At 42.0% G+C, this 23,966-nt stretch overlaps 2 long non-coding RNA genes across 2 annotated transcripts; both read left to right on the plus strand.

The window, feature by feature from the left end:
* The first annotated feature begins 5,551 nt into the window (after positions 1-5,551).
* On the plus strand, positions 5,552-10,599 carry LOC149978227 (uncharacterized). Its single transcript, XR_016486185.1, has 2 exons — positions 5,552-5,678; positions 9,503-10,599. It is a non-coding gene; the product is annotated as an uncharacterized LOC149978227 (long non-coding RNA).
* A 422-nt stretch (positions 10,600-11,021) lies between these two features.
* Positions 11,022-16,072, plus strand: LOC149978228 (uncharacterized). Its single transcript, XR_016486186.1, has 2 exons — positions 11,022-11,148; positions 14,976-16,072. It is a non-coding gene; the product is annotated as an uncharacterized LOC149978228 (long non-coding RNA).
* Positions 16,073-23,966: the final 7,894 nt, after the last annotated feature.

Here is a 23,966-nt window from a genome sequence, read left to right on the forward strand (position 1 = left end):
TGTAACCGATGTGAAATGGCTAGCGAAGTCCATATAGAATGATAGAAGCCCATCGCCTACTGTAAATAACCTTGTGTGGTCAGCCAGACAGGAAGAAAAATGGCAGAAAAATAAATGTCATCAATGTTTCACAATGATGTCATTAGGCAGAGCAGGCAACAGACAGCAGAACTGGGGACAGATATGCAGGGACAGACTGGCAGAGACAGGGAGTCTCAGGTAAGTTTGTTGCACCCATACAGTCAGTGTACAGTAGTACCATTGCCACCTACTGTCCAGTATGTATGCAGGTATATGTACTACAACCAGCAATACCAAGAAAGGCTGGTTGTAAGTACATATACCTGCATACATACTGGACTGCCGTACATACCTACACGTCCTGCTACGGTCACAAGACGCAGGCCTCCTAATTGTCCCTAGAATTTCTAAGCAAACAGCTGGAGGCAGGGCTTTCTCCTTATAGAGCTCCATTTTTATGGAACGCAAACTCGGTCTCAACCTTTAAGTCTTTACTGAAGACTTATCTCTTCAGTGGGTCATATGATTGAGTGTAGTTTGGCCCAGGAGTGGGAAGGTGAACGGAAAGGAAATTCCACACAACAGACCTGATACACTGGACAACAACCACAGCAGACCTCATTTTTAAGAATTGGTGTGAGCAGCTAAATTTAGAATAGGCTCTACCCACAATTTGGACCCACCTAGCCACACCACAGCCTTCTTTTCCCCCCAACCCCCTGTACTCTCTCCCCCCTTTTCTCCCCCAGTTGCTTTCTTAGATTACCCAGCAGAGGGGGTAGTTGACCCCCTCTCATCAAACATCATGAATTTATCCAAGTCTTTTCAACTCACAACAGCACAGACCCAACTTTTGGAGAGGGGGGTTGTCTTTCATTCCCCGCCCTGGTAAATTTGACTGGGAGGAACTTCATAGGGACACACATATCATCGACGACTTAAACTTCTAGACTACTTTGACTATCAGACAAATGGCAACCATTTACCATTCACCCTTCCTTCAATCTGGGAACCCAAACTGTCCCAGATAGATAGGAGGGTAAAGAACCTAATCAGAAGCGACCAAGACACCCTTCACAACTATCACACCCAGGCAGATAGAGAGGACAACATCACCCGCATCGAAAGACAAGCCATAAAATAACTTAAACCCTCACATAATATTGAAACCGGCAGATAAGCGATCTAAAACAGTGATCCTAGATAAACATCAATACATATACGAGGCAAATAGACAGTTATCCAACACCAAGTATTATGTACCAATAGGAAACAGCCTACAACCACAGACCCAGACTAAATGACGTAGAATCATCATACAAACACTTTATGATAAACGGCACATCACGAAAAAACAACGAGACTTTCTATTTGGACCAAACACTCCACGACCTAGACTGTTTTACAAAATTCATAAAGAACCAGAAACCTGGACTATTCCCTATGAAGTTCCTCCTGGCAGGCCAATCGTATCAGACTGCAATAACAAATCATACAACATAGCCCAATATATTGATCATTATATCAACCCTCTCCACTAGACACCCCAGCTACCTCAGAGACACTTAGCACTTTCTTGAGAAGATCAAACCCATAGTTGTTCCCTCCCAAACATATATATTCACTATAGACATTGATAACTTATACACTAACATGAATACAGCAACAGGAGTACAGACGGTCAGAAATATTTTCCATGCACACCCATATAGCAATAGACCAGACAATGAAATACTACAATTATTAGAAATCAGCCTCACACAATGACTTTATATTCAATGATAAGCACTACTTACAGGTGGAGGGAACAGCTATGGGCAAGAAATTTGCCACGGCATATGCAAACTTTTACATTGCTGAATGGGAGAGAGAGGCATTGGCCAAGTGCCCACATCAACCTACAATCTATTACAGACTTCTAGACGACATTATAGGAGCCTGGCCTCAATGATATCCAACCATTCACTGAATTCATTAGCATTCTCAACAGTCACCCACCACCCATCCATTAAGGTTAAATACATAATAATAGATCCATGTGAAGTACACTTCTTGGATACTACAGTTTTCTTTAATCACATAAATCAGTCTCAAAAAACAATATTCACTAAAGTTTATTTCAAACCAACACATGCTTTACTCCACAAACACAGTTATCACCCCAAACATACATTTAGAGGCATCGTTAAATCACAAATTATACGGTTTCATAGGATTTCCTCCTGCAAACAGGACCTGGGAAAAGCAATTCAAACATTATTTCAGGCACTCAGACAGAGAGGTTACTCTAAACGATATCTCAGAACCATAAAAAACAGCACCTTGGGGGCCCTCTCTCCCATTCAACCTACACACTCACATAACACAAGTCTGTCAATCACTCTTTTGGACCCCAACCTCCATTATAGAGGTTCCAGAGACATTTCCAAATCCTCCCCTTCCCCTGATTTCAACCCTGACCACAACCCTAACCTTAACCCTTACCCTAATTCGGGTTCGTATCCTGCTCATAACCATAATCCAACCCCTAACGCTAACCCTAACCTTAACCCTAACCTCACCCCTAATCCTAATCATAACCCTACCCCTCCTAGAACAGATTTAGAAATTGACCCCCCTCGGAACCACAATCTTCTTTCCTCCTCTCATTCCCCTTCCGAGCAGCAGACAATCCTCATCCCCCTAGTTACTACATTCTCACATAGGATCAGACCGTTACATCAGGCGTTCAAACACAATTTGTCCATCACCCAACAGGTCAACAGTTAACTTGCTAGCTAATTTGTCCTGTGATATAAACATTGCGTTATTTTTTTTACCTGAATTACACAAATTCCTCTACTCCGACAATTAATCCACACATAAACCGGTCAACTGAATCGTTTCTAGTCATCCCTCCTTCTTCATCTTTGAATTTATATGGTAATTGCCATCAACACAAATCAGTTCTTCCTTCAATCAACCACGTGAGTGAGGAGATATCACGTGCATAGGCAGAAATCCCAGGGGGGACACGACCCCCCTATCCTGGGAAAAATATGATTCCCCCCAATATATCACTGTAAAAATATTATGTAATTTCAATAATATGAATGAACGCAATGAAAGCACTTATGCTGATTATAGACACTTAATAGCGCGTTTTTAAGTTTCAAAAGATTGCGACCCCCGCCCTTTGCCTCACACACACTTGCTGAATTTGCAGAGCTGGCGAGCAAACTAAAGCAAACATTAACTATCAAGCTAGCTAGCTAGTACCTATTCAATTTATGTAGAGTTGTCAAAAATTGAACTTTTGCTATCGTCTGTTAACAAGGTTGGTTATGTTTCCACCTGCCTCTAAAGAAATGTGTATTTAATGTTCAAGCATTCTTATTGGTTGATTTCATCTGGGCGCTTGTGTCACCTACCAACACCATGGTGTCCAGTTCTCCTCAGTCCGAGAAAACACAGAGAGAGAAGGGTATGTGTTGCAGATTACTCCTTTGTAGAAGTCCATAACATGAAATAAATTAAACATCCCAAGGTTAATGCTGTAGATATTGTTATAAGGGAGTGTGAGACTATTGAAACATGTAACTTTCAGAGTTTTATTGTTGTTATTAATATAGTTTACAGAGTGCTAAAAGTGCTGCTGTTGCTAGCTAGCAAGCCTTTCTGGATGTAGACGATGTAGCTTTGCTGGCCACCTGTGCTGGCGTTGCATTATGGGAGATGTAGTTTGGTCCTCTACGGTTTGAATGGAATAGAGGCGATTTCACGTTGTAACACGTTGAAATCAATGATGAAAGGCTGGTTGTAAGTACATATACCTGCATACATACTGGACTGATAAGGAACACTGCTATAACTATTATTAGTAGTAGTATTATAATGATTTGAACAAGTTGGGACAACCCTTCAGTTAACTACTGTACCTATCAATTATCCAGTAGTAGTGATTATGGTTCCTCAATATACATTTAACATATTACAACGTAGGCTATGTGTTACAGCACTACTTTTGGTGTGCCCCTCAGGAATTGCTCTTGAGAAAATGTCATGTAATTGTCCCCTCCAAAGTTGATATTAGATTTTAGCCCCTGCTAGGGCAGATGGGTCACATGGATTCTCTTTCAGTGCAGAACCTTCTCTTTCACAACAGATGTAGCAGCTACCCCTGTAGCAGCAGTGGCGAGACAGCAGAGGTCCTCAGGAGGCTTCCAGTGGAGGTGCGTGGGTTGTTTGACCAAATTGAGGTGCTGATCAGAATTTTGTTTGTGGTGCCAGTGTCTTCATGTGAGGCTGAGAGGAGTTTCAGTGCACTCCGCAGGTTAGAGATTTGGCTACGGGCTTGCATGGGCCAAGAGAGACTGAACGGCATAGTTGTCTGTAATGTACATAAAGACAGGCTAGTCTCGAGGGAAAATATCTGCCAGCAATTTGAACCCCGCAAACATATGTTCGGTTCTTTTGTTCAGTAGTGTGTATAGCAGTGGTTCTTAACCTTTTTGGGGGGTACTGGAACCACTGCATATTTTGAGGCAAGGCAGGCAAGGTTTTGAGCAGTCCTCAGGGACCTCCACCCCCTCTATATTGTATGTAAAGTTAGTGGAAACCTTGTGGTACTGAATACATTCATTATACTTTTTGATTTCACGGACCCCTAGGTGTCCATGGACGATGTCCTCTACGGTTTGAAAGGAGATTTCACGTTGTAACTTTTTTATGTTGCAGTGTTTTTGTACATGAGTTGTTGTATTTTGGTACTGTCAACACTGAAAGCACCTAGCAATGTATTGGGGAAGTGTGTTTTACCTTGCTCCTGTGTAGAACAACTTGTCAGATGGTGCATTGGAGACTGATGCGTTCCTGTCCTGTCTTTTCACAATACTATTGCAGGTATGGTTCTATTGTCTAAGAATTAGGATTATACATTCTTTGTATTAAGGACTGGTTAATATTTTATAGAATACATTATGGCTTTATGAATGAGTGTGATTGTGTCAGTCCGAGATAACACTGAGAGAGAAAGAACAACTTGTCAGATGGTGCATTGGAGACTGATATGTGTTCCTGTCCTGTCTTTTCACAATACTAATGCAGATCAACATAAAGCCTAAAAGACAGCCGTGGTGTCGCTCTTCATTTCTTGGTTCTCCTGTGGTACATAAGAAACCCGCTACACTTTGGCATATGATTGCTGTAAATAAGTGTGTTAGCTAGCATACACCGATGTAATTGTCACTTAAGCCCACTGCTAACACAGTTGTCTTCATGCTACAGATTTTGCCAACGACAGCCATCAATATCGTTAAGCCCTGCACAACTAACGTGCTGTTTCCCATTTAACAACAGCAACAGAAATAAAAGTTGCTCAACTGGGACCACTGGCTGATGTGATTTACCCGGATCACTGGTTGCTGTGGAAAAGGAGGAGGTCAAAAGGGGGGGGTGAGTGTAACCGATGTGAAATGGCTAGCGAAGTCCATATAGAATGATAGAAGCCCATCGCCTACTGTAAATAACCTTGTGTGGTCAGCCAGACAGGAAGAAAAATGGCAGAAAAATAAATGTCATCAATGTTTCACAATGATGTCATTAGGCAGAGCAGGCAACAGACAGCAGAACTGGGGACAGATATGCAGGGACAGACTGGCAGAGACAGGGAGTCTCAGGTAAGTTTGTTGCACCCATACAGTCAGTGTACAGTAGTACCATTGCCACCTACTGTCCAGTATGTATGCAGGTATATGTACTACAACCAGCAATACCAAGAAAGGCTGGTTGTAAGTACATATACCTGCATACATACTGGACTGCCGTACATACCTACACGTCCTGCTACGGTCACAAGACGCAGGCCTCCTAATTGTCCCTAGAATTTCTAAGCAAACAGCTGGAGGCAGGGCTTTCTCCTTATAGAGCTCCATTTTTATGGAACGCAAACTCGGTCTCAACCTTTAAGTCTTTACTGAAGACTTATCTCTTCAGTGGGTCATATGATTGAGTGTAGTTTGGCCCAGGAGTGGGAAGGTGAACGGAAAGGAAATTCCACACAACAGACCTGATACACTGGACAACAACCACAGCAGACCTCATTTTTAAGAATTGGTGTGAGCAGCTAAATTTAGAATAGGCTCTACCCACAATTTGGACCCACCTAGCCACACCACAGCCTTCTTTTCCCCCCAACCCCCTGTACTCTCTCCCCCCTTTTCTCCCCCAGTTGCTTTCTTAGATTACCCAGCAGAGGGGGTAGTTGACCCCCTCTCATCAAACATCATGAATTTATCCAAGTCTTTTCAACTCACAACAGCACAGACCCAACTTTTGGAGAGGGGGGTTGTCTTTCATTCCCCGCCCTGGTAAATTTGACTGGGAGGAACTTCATAGGGACACACATATCATCGACGACTTAAACTTCTAGACTACTTTGACTATCAGACAAATGGCAACCATTTACCATTCACCCTTCCTTCAATCTGGGAACCCAAACTGTCCCAGATAGATAGGAGGGTAAAGAACCTAATCAGAAGCGACCAAGACACCCTTCACAACTATCACACCCAGGCAGATAGAGAGGACAACATCACCCGCATCGAAAGACAAGCCATAAAATAACTTAAACCCTCACATAATATTGAAACCGGCAGATAAGCGATCTAAAACAGTGATCCTAGATAAACATCAATACATATACGAGGCAAATAGACAGTTATCCAACACCAAGTATTATGTACCAATAGGAAACAGCCTACAACCACAGACCCAGACTAAATGACGTAGAATCATCATACAAACACTTTATGATAAACGGCACATCACGAAAAAACAACGAGACTTTCTAGTTGGACCAAACACTCCACGACCTAGACTGTTTTACAAAATTCATAAAGAACCAGAAACCTGGACTATTCCCTATGAAGTTCCTCCTGGCAGGCCAATCGTATCAGACTGCAATAACAAATCATACAACATAGCCCAATATATTGATCATTATATCAACCCTCTCCACTAGACACCCCAGCTACCTCAGAGACACTTAGCACTTTCTTGAGAAGATCAAACCCATAGTTGTTCCCTCCCAAACATATATATTCACTATAGACATTGATAACTTATACACTAACATGAATACAGCAACAGGAGTACAGACGGTCAGAAATATTTTCCATGCACACCCATATAGCAATAGACCAGACAATGAAATACTACAATTATTAGAAATCAGCCTCACACTGACTTTATATTCAATGATAAGCACTACTTACAGGTGGAGGGAACAGCTATGGGCAAGAAATTTGCCACGGCATATGCAAACTTTTACATTGCTGAATGGGAGAGAGAGGCATTGGCCAAGTGCCCACATCAACCTACAATCTATTACAGACTTCTAGACGACATTATAGGAGCCTGGCCTCAATGATATCCAACCATTCACTGAATTCATTAGCATTCTCAACAGTCACCCACCACCCTTCCATTAAGGTTAAATACATAATAATAGATCCATGTGAAGTACACTTCTTGGATACTACAGTTTTCTTTAATCACATAAATCAGTCTCAAAAAACAATATTCACTAAAGTTTATTTCAAACCAACACATGCTTTACTCCACAAACACAGTTATCACCCCAAACATACATTTAGAGGCATCGTTAAATCACAAATTATACGGTTTCATAGGATTTCCTCCTGCAAACAGGACCTGGGAAAAGCAATTCAAACATTATTTCAGGCACTCAGACAGAGAGGTTACTCTAAACGATATCTCAGAACCATAAAAAACAGCACCTTGGGGGCCCTCTCTCCCATTCAACCTACACACTCACAAAACACAAGTCTGTCAATCACTCTTTTGGACCCCAACCTCCATTATAGAGGTTCCAGAGACATTTCCAAATCCTCCCCTTCCCCTGATTTCAACCCTGACCACAACCCTAACCTTAACCCTTACCCTAATTCGGGTTCGTATCCTGCTCATAACCATAATCCAACCCCTAACGCTAACCCTAACCTTAACCCTAACCCCACCCCTAATCCTAATCATAACCCTACCCCTCCTAGAACAGATTTTGAAATTGACCCCCCTCGGAACCACAATCTTCTTTCCTCCTCTCATTCCCCTTCCGAGCAGCAGACAATCCTCATCCCCCTAGTTACTACATTCTCACATAGGATCAGACCGTTACATCAGGCGTTCAAACACAATTTGTCCATCACCCAACAGGTCAACAGTTAACTTGCTAGCTAATTTGTCCTGTGATATAAACATTGCGTTATTTTTTTTACCTGAATTACACAAATTCCTCTACTCCGACAATTAATCCACACATAAACCGGTCAACTGAATCGTTTCTAGTCATCCCTCCTTCTTCATCTTTGAATTTATATGGTAATTGCCATCAACACAAATCAGTTCGTCCTTCAATCAACCACGTGAGTGAGGAGATATCACGTGCATAGGCAGAAATCCCAGGGGGGACACGACCCCCCTATCCTGGGAAAAATATGATTCCCCCCAATATATCACTGTAAAAATATCTATGTAATTTCAATAATATGAATGAACGCAATGAAAGCACTTATGCTGATTATAGACACTTAATAGCGCGTTTTTAAGTTTCAAAAGATTGCGACCCCCGCCCTTTGCCTCACACACACTTGCTGAATTTGCAGAGCTGGCGAGCAAACTAAAGCAAACATTAACTATCAAGCTAGCTAGCTAGTACCTATTCAATTTATGTAGAGTTGTCAAAAATTGAACTTTTGCTATCGTCTGTTAACAAGGTTGGTTATGTTTCCACCTGCCTCTTAAGAAATGTGTATTTAATGTTCAAGCATTCTTATTGGTTGATTTCATCTGGGCGCTTGTGTCACCTACCAACACCATGGTGTAGCTCCAGTTCTCCTCAGTCCGAGAAAACACAGAGAGAGAAGGGTATGTGTTGCAGATTACTCCTTTGTAGAAGTCCATAACATGAAATAAATTAAACATCCCAAGGTTAATGCTGTAGATATTGTTATAAGGGAGTGTGAGACTATTGAAACATGTAACTTTCAGAGTTTTATTGTTGTTATTAATATAGTTTACAGAGTGCTAAAAGTGCTGCTGTTGCTAGCTAGCAAGCCTTTCTGGATGTAGACGATGTAGCTTTGCTGGCCACCTGTGCTGGCGTTGCATTATGGGAGATGTAGTTTGGTCCTCTACGGTTTGAATGGAATAGAGGCGATTTCACGTTGTAACACGTTGAAATCAATGATGAAAGGCTGGTTGTAAGTACATATACCTGCATACATACTGGACTGATAAGGAACACTGCTATAACTATTATTAGTAGTAGTATTATAATGATTTGAACAAGTTGGGACAACCCTTCAGTTAACTACTGTACCTATCAATTATCCAGTAGTAGTGATTATGGTTCCTCAATATACATTTAACATATTACAACGTAGGCTATGTGTTACAGCACTACTTTTGGTGTGCCCCTCAGGAATTGCTCTTGAGAAAATGTCATGTAATTGTCCCCTCCAAAGTTGATATTAGATTTTAGCCCCTGCTAGGGCAGATGGGTCACATGGATTCTCTTTCAGTGCAGAACCTTCTCTTTCACAACAGATGTAGCAGCTACCCCTGTAGCAGCAGTGGCGAGACAGCAGAGGTCCTCAGGAGGCTTCCAGTGGAGGTGCGTGGGTTGTTTGACCAAATTGAGGTGCTGATCAGAATTTTGTTTGTGGTGCCAGTGTCTTCATGTGAGGCTGAGAGGAGTTTCAGTGCACTCCGCAGGTTAGAGATTTGGCTACGGGCTTGCATGGGCCAAGAGAGACTGAACGGCATAGTTGTCTGTAATGTACATAAAGACAGGCTAGTCTCGAGGGAAAATATCTGCCAGCAATTTGAACCCCGCAAACATATGTTCGGTTCTTTTGTTCAGTAGTGTGTATAGCAGTGGTTCTTAACCTTTTTTGGGGGTACTGGAACCACTGCATATTTTGAGGCAAGGCAGGCAAGGTTTTGAGCAGTCCTCAGGGACCTCCACCCCCTCTATATTGTATGTAAAGTTAGTGGAAACCTTGTGGTACTGAATACATTCATTATACTTTTTGATTTCACGGACCCCTAGGTGTCCATGGACGATGTCCTCTACGGTTTGAATGGAAAAGAGGAGATTTCACGTTGTAACTTTTTTATGTTGCAGTGTTTTTGTACATGAGTTGTTGTATTTTGGTACTGTCAACACTGAAAGCACCTAGCAATGTATTGGGGAAGTGTGTTTTACCTTGCTCCTGTGTAGAACAACTTGTCAGATGGTGCATTGGAGACTGATGCGTTCCTGTCCTGTCTTTTCACAATACTATTGCAGGTATGGTTCTATTGTCTAAGAATTAGGATTATACATTCTTTGTATTAAGGACTGGTTAATATTTTATAGAATACATTATGGCTTTATGAATGAGTGTGATTGTGTCAGTCCGAGATAACACTGAGAGAGAAAGAACAACTTGTCAGATGGTGCATTGGAGACTGATATGTGTTCCTGTCCTGTCTTTTCACAATACTAATGCAGATCAACATAAAGCCTAAAAGACAGCCGTGGTGTCGCTCTTCATTTCTTGGTTCTCCTGTGGTACATAAGAAACCCGCTACACTTTGGCATATGATTGCTGTAAATAAGTGTGTTAGCTAGCATACACCGATGTAATTGTCACTTAAGCCCACTGCTAACACAGTTGTCTTCATGCTACAGATTTTGCCAACGACAGCCATCAATATCGTTAAGCCCTGCACAACTAACGTGCTGTTTCCCATTTAACAACAGCAACAGAAATAAAAGTTGCTCAACTGGGACCACTGGCTGATGTGATTTACCCGGATCACTGGTTGCTGTGGAAAAGGAGGAGGTCAAAAGGGGGGGGTGAGTGTAACCGATGTGAAATGGCTAGCGAAGTCCATATAGAATGATAGAAGCCCATCGCCTACTGTAAATAACCTTGTGTGGTCAGCCAGACAGGAAGAAAAATGGCAGAAAAATAAATGTCATCAATGTTTCACAATGATGTCATTAGGCAGAGCAGGCAACAGACAGCAGAACTGGGGACAGATATGCAGGGACAGACTGGCAGAGACAGGGAGTCTCAGGTAAGTTTGTTGCACCCATACAGTCAGTGTACAGTAGTACCATTGCCACCTACTGTCCAGTATGTATGCAGGTATATGTACTACAACCAGCAATACCAAGAAAGGCTGGTTGTAAGTACATATACCTGCATACATACTGGACTGCCGTACATACCTACACGTCCTGCTACGGTCACAAGACGCAGGCCTCCTAATTGTCCCTAGAATTTCTAAGCAAACAGCTGGAGGCAGGGCTTTCTCCTTATAGAGCTCCATTTTTATGGAACGCAAACTCGGTCTCAACCTTTAAGTCTTTACTGAAGACTTATCTCTTCAGTGGGTCATATGATTGAGTGTAGTTTGGCCCAGGAGTGGGAAGGTGAACGGAAAGGAAATTCCACACAACAGACCTGATACACTGGACAACAACCACAGCAGACCTCATTTTTAAGAATTGGTGTGAGCAGCTAAATTTAGAATAGGCTCTACCCACAATTTGGACCCACCTAGCCACACCACAGCCTTCTTTTCCCCCCAACCCCCTGTACTCTCTCCCCCCTTTTCTCCCCCAGTTGCTTTCTTAGATTACCCAGCAGAGGGGGTAGTTGACCCCCTCTCATCAAACATCATGAATTTATCCAAGTCTTTTCAACTCACAACAGCACAGACCCAACTTTTGGAGAGGGGGGTTGTCTTTCATTCCCCGCCCTGGTAAATTTGACTGGGAGGAACTTCATAGGGACACACATATCATCGACGACTTAAACTTCTAGACTACTTTGACTATCAGACAAATGGCAACCATTTACCATTCACCCTTCCTTCAATCTGGGAACCCAAACTGTCCCAGATAGATAGGAGGGTAAAGAACCTAATCAGAAGCGACCAAGACACCCTTCACAACTATCACACCCAGGCAGATAGAGAGGACAACATCACCCGCATCGAAAGACAAGCCATAAAATAACTTAAACCCTCACATAATATTGAAACCGGCAGATAAGCGATCTAAAACAGTGATCCTAGATAAACATCAATACATATACGAGGCAAATAGACAGTTATCCAACACCAAGTATTATGTACCAATAGGAAACAGCCTACAACCACAGACCCAGACTAAATGACGTAGAATCATCATACAAACACTTTATGATAAACGGCACATCACGAAAAAACAACGAGACTTTCTATTTGGACCAAACACTCCACGACCTAGACTGTTTTACAAAATTCATAAAGAACCAGAAACCTGGACTATTCCCTATGAAGTTCCTCCTGGCAGGCCAATCGTATCAGACTGCAATAACAAATCATACAACATAGCCCAATATATTGATCATTATATCAACCCTCTCCACTAGACACCCCAGCTACCTCAGAGACACTTAGCACTTTCTTGAGAAGATCAAACCCATAGTTGTTCCCTCCCAAACATATGTATTCACTATAGACATTGATAACTTATACACTAACATGAATACAGCAACAGGAGTACAGACGGTCAGAAATATGTTCCATGCACACCCATATAGCAATAGACCAGACAATGAAATACTACAATTATTAGAAATCAGCCTCACACAATGACTTTATATTCAATGATAAGCACTACTTACAGGTGGAGGGAACAGCTATGGGCAAGAAATTTGCCACGGCATATGCAAACTTTTACATTGCTGAATGGGAGAGAGAGGCATTGGCCAAGTGCCCAAATCAACCTACAATCTATTACAGACTTCTAGACGACATTATAGGTGCCTGGCCTCAATGATATCCAACCATTCACTGAATTCATTAGCATTCTCAACAGTCACCCACCACCCATCCATTAAGGTTAAATACATAATAATAGATCCATGTGAAGTACACTTCTTGGATACTACAGTTTTCTTTAATCACATAAATCAGTCTCAAAAAACAATATTCACTAAAGTTTATTTCAAACCAACACATGCTTTACTCCACAAACACAGTTATCACCCCAAACATACATTTAGAGGCATCGTTAAATCACAAATTATACGGTTTCATAGGATTTCCTCCTGCAAACAGGACCTGGGAAAAGCAATTCAAACATTATTTCAGGCACTCAGACAGAGAGGTTACTCTAAACGATATCTCAGAACCATAAAAAACAGCACCTTGGGGGCCCTCTCTCCCATTCAACCTACACACTCACATAACACAAGTCTGTCAATCACTCTTTTGGACCCCAACCTCCATTATAGAGGTTCCAGAGACATTTCCAAATCCTCCCCTTCCCCTGATTTCAACCCTGACCACAACCCTAACCTTAACCCTTACCCTAATTCGGGTTCGTATCCTGCTCATAACCATAATCCAACCCCTAACGCTAACCCTAACCTTAACCCTAACCTCACCCCTAATCCTAATCATAACCCTACCCCTCCTAGAACAGATTTAGAAATTGACCCCCCTCGGAACCACAATCTTCTTTCCTCCTCTCATTCCCCTTCCGAGCAGCAGACAATCCTCATCCCCCTAGTTACTACATTCTCACATAGGATCAGACCGTTACATCAGGCGTTCAAACACAATTTGTCCATCACCCAACAGGTCAACAGTTAACTTGCTAGCTAATTTGTCCTGTGATATAAACATTGCGTTATTTTTTTTACCTGAATTACACAAATTCCTCTACTCCGACAATTAATCCACACATAAACCGGTCAACTGAATCGTTTCTAGTCATCCCTCCTTCTTCATCTTTGAATTTATATGGTAATTGCCATCAACACAAATCAGTTCGTCCTTCAATCAACCACGTGAGTGAGGAGATATCACGTGCATAGGCAGAAATCCCAGGGGGGACACGACCCCCCTATCCTGGGAAAAATATGATTCCCCCCCAATATATCACTGTAAAAATATCTATGTAATTTCAATAATATGAATGAACGCAATGAAAGCACTTATGCTGATTATAGACACTTAATAGCGCGTTTTTAAGTTTCAAAAGATTGCGACCCCCGCCCTTTGCCTCACACACACTTGCTGAATTTGCAGAGCTGGCGAGCAAACTAAAGCAAACATGAACTATCAAGCTAGCTAGCTAGTACCTATTCAATTTATGTAGAGTTGTCAAAAATGGAACTTTTGCTATCGTCTGTTAACAAGGTTGGTTATGTTTCCACCTGCCTCTAAAGAAATGTGTATTTAATGTTCAAGCATTCTTATTGGTTGATTTCATCTGGGCGCTTGTGTCACCTACCAACACCATGGTGTAGCTCCAGTTCTCCTCAGTCCGAGAAAACACAGAGAGAGAAGGGTATGTGTTGCAGATTACTCCTTTGTAGAAGTCCATAACATGAAATAAATTAAACATCCCAAGGTTAATGCTGTAGATATTGTTATAAGGGAGTGTGAGACTATTGAAACATGTAACTTTCAGAGTTTTATTGTTGTTATTAATATAGTTTACAGAGTGCTAAAAGTGCTGCTGTTGCTAGCTAGCAAGCCTTTCTGGATGTAGACGATGTAGCTTTGCTGGCCACCTGTGCTGGCGTTGCATTATGGGAGATGTAGTTTGGTCCTCTACGGTTTGAATGGAATAGAGGCGATTTCACGTTGTAACACGTTGAAATCAATGATGAAAGGCTGGTTGTAAGTACATATACCTGCATACATACTGGACTGATAAGGAACACTGCTATAACTATTATTAGTAGTAGTATTATAATGATTTGAACAAGTTGGGACAACCCTTCAGTTAACTACTGTACCTATCAATTATCCAGTAGTAGTGATTATGGTTCCTCAATATACATTTAACATATTACAACGTAGGCTATGTGTTACAGCACTACTTTTGGTGTGCCCCTCAGGAATTGCTCTTGAGAAAATGTCATGTAATTGTCCCCTCCAAAGTTGATATTAGATTTTAGCCCCTGCTAGGGCAGATGGGTCACATGGATTCTCTTTCAGTGCAGAACCTTCTCTTTCACAACAGATGTAGCAGCTACCCCTGTAGCAGCAGTGGCGAGACAGCAGAGGTCCTCAGGAGGCTTCCAGTGGAGGTGCGTGGGTTGTTTGACCAAATTGAGGTGCTGATCAGAATTTTGTTTGTGGTGCCAGTGTCTTCATGTGAGGCTGAGAGGAGTTTCAGTGCACTCCGCAGGTTAGAGATTTGGCTACGGGCTTGCATGGGCCAAGAGAGACTGAACGGCATAGTTGTCTGTAATGTACATAAAGACAGGCTAGTCTCGAGGGAAAATATCTGCCAGCAATTTGAACCCCGCAAACATATGTTCGGTTCTTTTGTTCAGTAGTGTGTATAGCAGTGGTTCTTAACCTTTTTTGGGGGTACTGGAACCACTGCATATTTTGAGGCAAGGCAGGCAAGGTTTTGAGCAGTCCTCAGGGACCTCCACCCCCTCTATATTGTATGTAAAGTTAGTGGAAACCTTGTGGTACTGAATACATTCATTATACTTTTTGATTTCACGGACCCCTAGGTGTCCATGGACGATGTCCTCTACGGTTTGAATGGAAAAGAGGAGATTTCACGTTGTAACTTTTTTATGTTGCAGTGTTTTTGTACATGAGTTGTTGTATTTTGGTACTGTCAACACTGAAAGCACCTAGCAATGTATTGGGGAAGTGTGTTTTACCTTGCTCCTGTGTAGAACAACTTGTCAGATGGTGCATTGGAGACTGATGCGTTCCTGTCCTGTCTTTTCACAATACTATTGCAGGTATGGTTCTATTGTCTAAGAATTAGGATTATACATTCTTTGTATTAAGGACTGGTTAATATTTTATAGAATACATTATGGCTTTATGAATGAGTGTGATTGTGTCAGTCCGAGATAACACTGAGAGAGAAAGAACAACTTGTCAGATGGTGCATTGGAGACTGATATGTGTTCCTGTCCTGTCTTTTCACAATACTAATGCAGATCAACATAAAGCCTAAAAGACAGCCGTGGTGTCGCTCTTCATTTCTTGGTTCTCCTGTGGTACATAAGAAACCCGCTACACTTTGGCATATGATTGCTGTAAATAAGTGTGTTAGCTAGCATACACCGATGTAATTGTCACTTAAGCCCACTGCTAACACAGTTGTCTTCATGCTACAGATTTTGCCAACGACAGCCATCAATATCGTTAAGCCCTGCACAACTAACGTGCTGTTTCCCATTTAACAACAGCAACAGAAATAAAAGTTGCTCAACTGGGACCACTGGCTGATGTGATTTACCCGGATCACTGGTTGCTGTGGAAAAGGAGGAGGTCAAAAGGGGGGGGTGAGTGTAACCGATGTGAAATGGCTAGCGAAGTCCATATAGAATGATAGAAGCCCATCGCCTACTGTAAATAACCTTGTGTGGTCAGCCAGACAGGAAGAAAAATGGCAGAAAAATAAATGTCATCAATGTTTCACAATGGTGTCATTAGGCAGAGCAGGCAACAGACAGCAGAACTGGGAACAGATATGCAGGGACAGACTGGCAGAGACAGGGAGTCTCAGGTAAGTTTGTTGCACCCATACAGTCAGTGTACAGTAGTACCATTGCCACCTACTGTCCAGTATGTATGCAGGTATATGTACTACAACCAGCAATACCAAGAAAGGCTGGTTGTAAGTACATATACCTGCATACATACTGGACTGCCGTACATACCTACACGTCCTGCTACGGTCACAAGACGCAGGCCTCCTAATTGTCCCTAGAATTTCTAAGCAAACAGCTGGAGGCAGGGCTTTCTCCTTATAGAGCTCCATTTTTATGGAACGCAAACTCGGTCTCAACCTTTAAGTCTTTACTGAAGACTTATCTCTTCAGTGGGTCATATGATTGAGTGTAGTTTGGCCCAGGAGTGGGAAGGTGAACGGAAAGGAAATTCCACACAACAGACCTGATACACTGGACAACAACCACAGCAGACCTCATTTTTAAGAATTGGTGTGAGCAGCTAAATTTAGAATAGGCTCTACCCACAATTTGGACCCACCTAGCCACACCACAGCCTTCTTTTCCCCCCAACCCCCTGTACTCTCTCCCCCCTTTTCTCCCCCAGTTGCTTTCTTAGATTACCCAGCAGAGGGGGTAGTTGACCCCCTCTCATCAAACATCATGAATTTATCCAAGTCTTTTCAACTCACAACAGCACAGACCCAACTTTTGGAGAGGGGGGTTGTCTTTCATTCCCCGCCCTGGTAAATTTGACTGGGAGGAACTTCATAGGGACACACATATCATCGACGACTTAAACTTCTAGACTACTTTGACTATCAGACAAATGGCAACCATTTACCATTCACCCTTCCTTCAATCTGGGAACCCAAACTGTCCCAGATAGATAGGAGGGTAAAGAACCTAATCAGAAGCGACCAAGACACCCTTCACAACTATCACACCCAGGCAGATAGAGAGGACAACATCACCCGCATCGAAAGACAAGCCATAAAATAACTTAAACCCTCACATAATATTGAAACCGGCAGATAAGCGATCTAAAACAGTGATCCTAGATAAACATCAATACATATACGAGGCAAATAGACAGTTATCCAACACCAAGTATTATGTACCAATAGGAAACAGCCTACAACCACAGACCCAGACTAAATGACGTAGAATCATCATACAAACACTTTATGATAAACGGCACATCACGAAAAAACAACGAGACTTTCTATTTGGACCAAACACTCCACGACCTAGACTGTTTTACAAAATTCATAAAGAACCAGAAACCTGGACTATTCCCTATGAAGTTCCTCCTGGCAGGCCAATCGTATCAGACTGCAATAACAAATCATACAACATAGCCCAATATATTGATCATTATATCAACCCTCTCCACTAGACACCCCAGCTACCTCAGAGACACTTAGCACTTTCTTGAGAAGATCAAACCCATAGTTGTTCCCTCCCAAACATATATATTCACTATAGACATTGATAACTTATACACTAACATGAATACAGCAACAGGAGTACAGACGGTCAGAAATATTTTCCATGCACACCCATATAGCAATAGACCAGACAATGAAATACTACAATTATTAGAAATCAGCCTCACACAATGACTTTATATTCAATGATAAGCACTACTTACAGGTGGAGGGAACAGCTATGGGCAAGAAATTTGCCACGGCATATGCAAACTTTTACATTGCTGAATGGGAGAGAGAGGCATTGGCCAAGTGCCCACATCAACCTACAATCTATTACAGACTTCTAGACGATATTATAGGAGCCTGGCCTCAATGATATCCAACCATTCACTGAATTCATTAGCATTCTCAACAGTCACCCACCACCCATCCATTAAGGTTAAATACATAATAATAGATCCATGTGAAGTACACTTCTTGGATACTACAGTTTTCTTTAATCACATAAATCAGTCTCAAAAAACAATATTCACTAAAGTTTATTTCAAACCAACACATGCTTTACTCCACAAACACAGTTATCACCCCAAACATACATTTAGAGGCATCGTTAAATCACAAATTATACGGTTTCATAGGATTTCCTCCTGCAAACAGGACCTGGGAAAAGCAATTCAAACATTATTTCAGGCACTCAGACAGAGAGGTTACTCTAAACGATATCTCAGAACCATAAAAAACAGCACCTTGGGGGCCCTCTCTCCCATTCAACCTACACACTCACATAACACAAGTCTGTCAATCACTCTTTTGGACCCCAACCTCCATTATAGAGGTTCCAGAGACATTTCCAAATCCTCCCCTTCCCCTGATTTCAACCCTGACCACAACCCTAACCTTAACCCTTACCCTAATTCGGGTTCGTATCCTGCTCATAACCATAATCCAACCCCTAACGCTAACCCTAACCTTAACCCCACCCCTAATCCTAATCATAACCCTACCCCTCCTAGAACAGATTTTGAAATTGACCCCCCTCGGAACCACAATCTTCTTTCCTCCTCTCATTCCCCTTCCGAGCAGCAGACAATCCTCATCCCCCTAGTTACTACATTCTCACATAGGATCAGACCGTTACATCAGGCGTTCAAACACAATTTGTCCATCACCCAACAGGTCAACAGTTAACTTGCTAGCTAATTTGTCCTGTGATATAAACATTGCGTTATTTTTTTTACCTGAATTACACAAATTCCTCTACTCCGACAATTAATCCACACATAAACCGGTCAACTGAATCGTTTCTAGTCATCCCTCCTTCTTCATCTTTGAATTTATATGGTAATTGCCATCAACACAAATCAGTTCGTCCTTCAATCAACCACGTGAGTGAGGAGATATCACGTGCATAGGCAGAAATCCCAGGGGGGACACGACACCCCTATCCTGGGAAAAATATGATTCCCCCCCAAAATATCACTGTAAAAATATCTATGTAATTTCAATAATATGAATGAACGCAGTGAAAGCACTTATGCTGATTATAGACACTTAATAGCGCGTTTTTAAGTTTCAAAAGATTGCGACCCCCGCCCTTTGCCTCACAATGCTTTGATCACTGCAGGTCATTAGTTTAGCTAACTAATGAAACTAATTGACTTGAGGTTAACGTTGGAAGCGTTCACACACACACTTGCTGAATTTGCAGAGCTGGCGAGCAAACTAAAGCAAACATTAACTATCAAGCTAGCTAGCTAGTACCTATTCAATTTATGTAGAGTTGTCAAAAATTGAACTTTTGCTATCGTCTGTTAACAAGGTTGGTTATGTTTCCACCTGCCTCTAAAGAAATGTGTATTTAATGTTCAAGCATTCTTATTGGTTGATTTCATCTGGGCGCTTGTGTCACCTACCAACACCATGGTGTAGCTCCAGTTCTCCTCAGTCCGAGAAAACACAGAGAGAGAAGGGTATGTGTTGCAGATTACTCCTTTGTAGAAGTCCATAACATGAAATAAATTAAACATCCCAAGGTTAATGCTGTAGATATTGTTATAAGGGAGTGTGAGACTATTGAAACATGTAACTTTCAGAGTTTTATTGTTGTTATTAATATAGTTTACAGAGTGCTAAAAGTGCTGCTGTTGCTAGCTAGCAAGCCTTTCTGGATGTAGACGATGTAGCTTTGCTGGCCACCTGTGCTGGCGTTGCATTATGGGAGATGTAGTTTGGTCCTCTACGGTTTGAATGGAATAGAGGCGATTTCACGTTGTAACACGTTGAAATCAATGATGAAAGGCTGGTTGTAAGTACATATACCTGCATACATACTGGACTGATAAGGAACACTGCTATAACTATTATTAGTAGTAGTATTATAATGATTTGAACAAGTTGGGACAACCCTTCAGTTAACTACTGTACCTATCAATTATCCAGTAGTAGTGATTATGGTTCCTCAATATACATTTAACATATTACAACGTAGGCTATGTGTTACAGCACTACTTTTGGTGTGCCCCTCAGGAATTGCTCTTGAGAAAATGTCATGTAATTGTCCCCTCCAAAGTTGATATTAGATTTTAGCCCCTGCTAGGGCAGATGGGTCACATGGATTCTCTTTCAGTGCAGAACCTTCTCTTTCACAACAGATGTAGCAGCTACCCCTGTAGCAGCAGTGGCGAGACAGCAGAGGTCCTCAGGAGGCTTCCAGTGGAGGTGCGTGGGTTGTTTGACCAAATTGAGGTGCTGATCAGAATTTTGTTTGTGGTGCCAGTGTCTTCATGTGAGGCTGAGAGGAGTTTCAGTGCACTCCGCAGGTTAGAGATTTGGCTACGGGCTTGCATGGGCCAAGAGAGACTGAACGGCATAGTTGTCTGTAATGTACATAAAGACAGGCTAGTCTCGAGGGAAAATATCTGCCAGCAATTTGAACCCCGCAAACATATGTTCGGTTCTTTTGTTCAGTAGTGTGTATAGCAGTGGTTCTTAACCTTTTTTGGGGGGTACTGGAACCACTGCATATTTTGAGGCAAGGCAGGCAAGGTTTTGAGCAGTCCTCAGGGACCTCCACCCCCTCTATATTGTATGTAAAGTTAGTGGAAACCTTGTGGTACTGAATACATTCATTATACTTTTTGATTTCACGGACCCCTAGGTGTCCATGGACGATGTCCTCTACGGTTTGAATGGAAAAGAGGAGATTTCACGTTGTAACTTTTTTATGTTGCAGTGTTTTTGTACATGAGTTGTTGTATTTTGGTACTGTCAACACTGAAAGCACCTAGCAATGTATTGGGGAAGTGTGTTTTACCTTGCTCCTGTGTAGAACAACTTGTCAGATGGTGCATTGGAGACTGATGCGTTCCTGTCCTGTCTTTTCACAATACTATTGCAGGTATGGTTCTATTGTCTAAGAATTAGGATTATACATTCTTTGTATTAAGGACTGGTTAATATTTTATAGAATACATTATGGCTTTATGAATGAGTGTGATTGTGTCAGTCCGAGATAACACTGAGAGAGAAAGAACAACTTGTCAGATGGTGCATTGGAGACTGATATGTGTTCCTGTCCTGTCTTTTCACAATACTAATGCAGATCAACATAAAGCCTAAAAGACAGCCGTGGTGTCGCTCTTCATTTCTTGGTTCTCCTGTGGTACATAAGAAACCCGCTACACTTTGGCATATGATTGCTGTAAATAAGTGTGTTAGCTAGCATACACCGATGTAATTGTCACTTAAGCCCACTGCTAACACAGTTGTCTTCATGCTACAGATTTTGCCAACGACAGCCATCAATATCGTTAAGCCCTGCACAACTAACGTGCTGTTTCCCATTTAACAACAGCAACAGAAATAAAACTTGCTCAACTGGGACCACTGGCTGATGTGATTTACCCGGATCACTGGTTGCTGTGGAAAAGGAGGAGGTCAAAAGGGGGGGGTGAGTGTAACCGATGTGAAATGGCTAGCGAAGTCCATATAGAATGATAGAAGCCCATCGCCTACTGTAAATAACCTTGTGTGGTCAGCCAGACAGGAAGAAAAATGGCAGAAAAATAAATGTCATCAATGTTTCACAATGGTGTCATTAGGCAGAGCAGGCAACAGACAGCAGAACTGGGAACAGATATGCAGGGACAGACTGGCAGAGACAGGGAGTCTCAGGTAAGTTTGTTGCACCCATACAGTCAGTGTACAGTAGTACCATTGCCACCTACTGTCCAGTATGTATGCAGGTATATGTACTACAACCAGCAATACCAAGAAAGGCTGGTTGTAAGTACATATACCTGCATACATACTGGACTGCCGTACATACCTACACGTCCTGCCGTACGTACTGCTACGGTCACAAGACGCAGGCCTCCTAATTGTCCCTAGAATTTCTAAGCAAACAGCTGGAGGCAGGGCTTTCTCCTTATAGAGCTCCATTTTTATGGAACGCAAACTCGGTCTCAACCTTTAAGTCTTTACTGAAGACTTATCTCTTCAGTGGGTCATATGATTGAGTGTAGTTTGGCCCAGGAGTGGGAAGGTGAACGGAAAGGAAATTCCACACAACAGACCTGATACACTGGACAACAACCACAGCAGACCTCATTTTTAAGAATTGGTGTGAGCAGCTAAATTTAGAATAGGCTCTACCCACAATTTGGACCCACCTAGCCACACCACAGCCTTCTTTTCCCCCCAACCCCCTGTACTCTCTCCCCCCTTTTCTCCCCCAGTTGCTTTCTTAGATTACCCAGCAGAGGGGGTAGTTGACCCCCTCTCATCAAACATCATGAATTTATCCAAGTCTTTTCAACTCACAACAGCACAGACCCAACTTTTGGAGAGGGGGGTTGTCTTTCATTCCCCGCCCTGGTAAATTTGACTGGGAGGAACTTCATAGGGACACACATATCATCGACGACTTAAACTTCTAGACTACTTTGACTATCAGACAAATGGCAACCATTTACCATTCACCCTTCCTTCAATCTGGGAACCCAAACTGTCCCAGATAGATAGGAGGGTAAAGAACCTAATCAGAAGCGACCAAGACACCCTTCACAACTATCACACCCAGGCAGATAGAGAGGACAACATCACCCGCATCGAAAGACAAGCCATAAAATAACTTAAACCCTCACATAATATTGAAACCGGCAGATAAGCGATCTAAAACAGTGATCCTAGATAAACATCAATACATATACGAGGCAAATAGACAGTTATCCAACACCAAGTATTATGTACCAATAGGAAACAGCCTACAACCACAGACCCAGACTAAATGACGTAGAATCATCATACAAACACTTTATGATAAACGGCACATCACGAAAAAACAACGAGACTTTCTATTTGGACCAAACACTCCACGACCTAGACTGTTTTACAAAATTCATAAAGAACCAGAAACCTGGACTATTCCCTATGAAGTTCCTCCTGGCAGGCCAATCGTATCAGACTGCAATAACAAATCATACAACATAGCCCAATATATTGATCATTATATCAACCCTCTCCACTAGACACCCCAGCTACCTCAGAGACACTTAGCACTTTCTTGAGAAGATCAAACCCATAGTTGTTCCCTCCCAAACATATATATTCACTATAGACATTGATAACTTATACACTAACATGAATACAGCAACAGGAGTACAGACGGTCAGAAATATTTTCCATGCACACCCATATAGCAATAGACCAGACAATGAAATACTACAATTATTAGAAATCAGCCTCACACAATGACTTTATATTCAATGATAAGCACTACTTACAGGTGGAGGGAACAGCTATGGGCAAGAAATTTGCCACGGCATATGCAAACTTTTACATTGCTGAATGGGAGAGAGAGGCATTGGCCAAGTGCCCACATCAACCTACAATCTATTACAGACTTCTAGACGACATTATAGGAGCCTGGCCTCAATGATATCCAACCATTCACTGAATTCATTAGCAT

The sequence above is a fragment of the Oncorhynchus mykiss genome, chromosome 14 (assembly GCF_057628025.1).
Source record: "Oncorhynchus mykiss isolate SJ-2025 chromosome 14, ASM5762802v1, whole genome shotgun sequence".
Classification (NCBI taxonomy): Eukaryota; Metazoa; Chordata; class Actinopteri; order Salmoniformes; family Salmonidae; genus Oncorhynchus; species Oncorhynchus mykiss.